This window comes from Palaemon carinicauda, chromosome 2 (genome assembly GCF_036898095.1).
Source record: "Palaemon carinicauda isolate YSFRI2023 chromosome 2, ASM3689809v2, whole genome shotgun sequence".
Taxonomy (NCBI): domain Eukaryota; kingdom Metazoa; phylum Arthropoda; class Malacostraca; order Decapoda; family Palaemonidae; genus Palaemon; species Palaemon carinicauda.
This window is the reverse complement of record NC_090726.1, coordinates 105,044,139-105,046,638: the sequence shown is the minus strand read 5'-3', so window position 1 is coordinate 105,046,638 and position 2,500 is coordinate 105,044,139. Positions and strand designations below refer to the sequence as shown.

General features: G+C 33.4%; 1 protein-coding gene across 1 annotated transcript in view; it reads right to left on the bottom strand.

The window, feature by feature from the left end:
• The window catches only part of LOC137626192 (endochitinase-like), a 36,586-nt gene extending 35,573 nt beyond the window's left edge, over positions 1–1,013 (bottom strand). Inside the window, exon 1 of the mRNA XM_068357271.1 lies at positions 917–1,013. The gene's annotated coding sequence lies outside the window, so the exon portion shown is untranslated. The remainder of the gene's footprint in view (positions 1–916) is intronic.
• Between the last annotated feature and the right edge of the window lie 1,487 nt (positions 1,014–2,500).

The window sequence follows — 2,500 nt, the reverse complement described above, 5'->3', positions numbered from 1 at the left end:
CATTTAATAACCACGTGTTGCAAACTCACGATTCAGCTATCATGGTGGAGATGGGTTTATTTCAAGTCTGTGAACAGATTCCTGAATTCGACAGGAATAGGTACGGGAACTTGTCATAAACTTTTAGTCTGTCGTTACTAGGTTTCATTTACAGCGTTTTATGTTAACATCTTAGACAAGATTTTGAGGATCGTTTTGGAACACTTACTGCTATTATCCAACTGTCATCTCTTACCTATTTACCCGTTTAACTCTCTCTCTTTCTTTTCTGACTAATATTTTTAAACAATCCGAGATTTCTTGAGCAATTGAAAAAAATTGTTTCTTTCCTTTCTTTTAGTTTTTTCGTTCAAAATCGATTATTCCTTTCTTATATGTGATGTATTAATCGGTGGTAGCATTCAAATACATTTGCCCTGAGATCGTTCTTTCTATGAAAACTGGTTATCAATGAAATAGTAATTTCAGATATTTTTACCGTGCAGATAATGTACAAATCTATAAAGCTTAATTAACGATCTCGATATATACATAATTTTTTTCCCTCAGTTATTAGGTACCATTAAACAAATTGTTAGAAGAAAAAGATTGACATAACATGATTGATGTTTGTTAACTGCGTTATTTTTTTCTGACAGACAATGTCGCTACGATGCCTCCCTTCATTTGAGTCAGCTTTGCAAATTTGATTATACGTAAAAATTGATAGTGTCATTTTCAAACGAAAATCATTAGAATTTGGAATAGCTTTCTAAAAACAAATGTTATCTTTGGTTCTATGATTGTAAATATTCAATAATCACTCGCTCGTATATCAGTTATTGGAAAACATTTGTTAGAATACTTTTCATAGGTAAAACCATCATTATTTTAGTAAAGTTTGTATGTAGAGAAATGGTGTAATTTAGAGTCTTACCGTTGAAAAGAATTGAGGCCACTTGTTAAGATTTGAGATTTCAGTCGGCTTTCAGTCTTCGCATTACAGGTGTCGAATGCAGACCTTATATATCAACCTCTGCAAAAATTCACTGAATGTGGGTGAGCTTATCATCGTGTGACTTTGCCTTCTGTTTTAAGGTACTTTGAGTATAATTCAAATATCAAGTATTTATAAGATTCTAGATACGATATGTCTAACACATTTTTTTTTTTTTTTTTTTTTTTTTTTGAGATCCTTGTCATCAAGGTAAAGAGAATCTTTGAATCTTTTATATAGATTTAGAGATCTTGAACCTCAGAAAAAAATTTAATCATGTTGCACAAAACGTTGTATATGATATTCAGTAATTAAGTCAATATAGTGCTTTTTTCTAAACAACCGTTGTGCAATCATCCATGAACATTGTAGAGCGTCTTGATTATCTTAAGAATACATCGATACTCCTTCCTTCGACCATCACTCACGGAATGTTCGTATCGAAAAATATGTTTTAACCATTATAACGATACCATACTTTTAGCAACATTTAGTCTCTAAATGTTGATTCTTGGGAAACACCTTATATCAGGATTTTCTCGAGAATGCTTAAAGTCTCTTTATTCATGAATTGACGTGATCATCTTTTGATATCACTCTTATCCTTTTCCCCCAGAGCTAGTTCCATTCAAAACATTTATATATATATATTTTTTTAAAAGGCCTGTATCATTATTATGATTTTCAATATCATTAACATTAAAATGATACCATGGTGTATAAGTAACTCGGAATACAAGCAAATTGGTATCCGAGCATTGTATCGGTGTTCAAGCAAAAAGTTCCTTCCATAATAGCATCTTTTTTTTTTTTTTTTTAAGTATTAGCACAACTAGCACACAATGTACAGAGAACAGTTGATCAGTACCCATAAACCATCCCCGAAGTGTTCATGTGATATTTATGCCATTTGTTTCACCTTAGCTTGCATCGTCTACCCACTCCAACATTAATTCTATCACCATTCTCTGCAGTACTCATACTAGCATTACCTAACATTATCTTGTCAGTAATTTTGACAGCGTTCTTCCGTAAAGTTGAGATTGCGTGTTCTTGACAGAGTTGTGATCGCTATTGTTCGCATTAAGGTTACAGTATCAACGGTATACAGTGCAGCTTCCATACATTGGCCGTTAAGATGATCAAGGGAGAAGGAAAGATGATAACCTTAGAGGCAAGAAAAGATATTATTGAGAAGCAAGACCAAGGTACGTGTGGCAGCCCTTGCAAAAAAAGTACAATCCTCCGTCGCCAACGATTTGTGCAATTCTGGAGACGAAAAAGCAAATCAAAGCAATTGATACTGCGATTCAATGACAAAAAAGTTTTTTGAGATTATCTGGAAAACTTGCTTTTCACACAGATGATGAGAAGCAGTTAGCTGAAGGTACGATACCAAGAACACTATTTGAGAAAAATACAGGTTTTTATATGTTACCCTTTCAAAAAAGGAGCCGGTTATGTCAGTAGACCAAGCATGGTAAGCCTACGGACTCTAATGTCAGGTCAGAAGAGACATTTGTT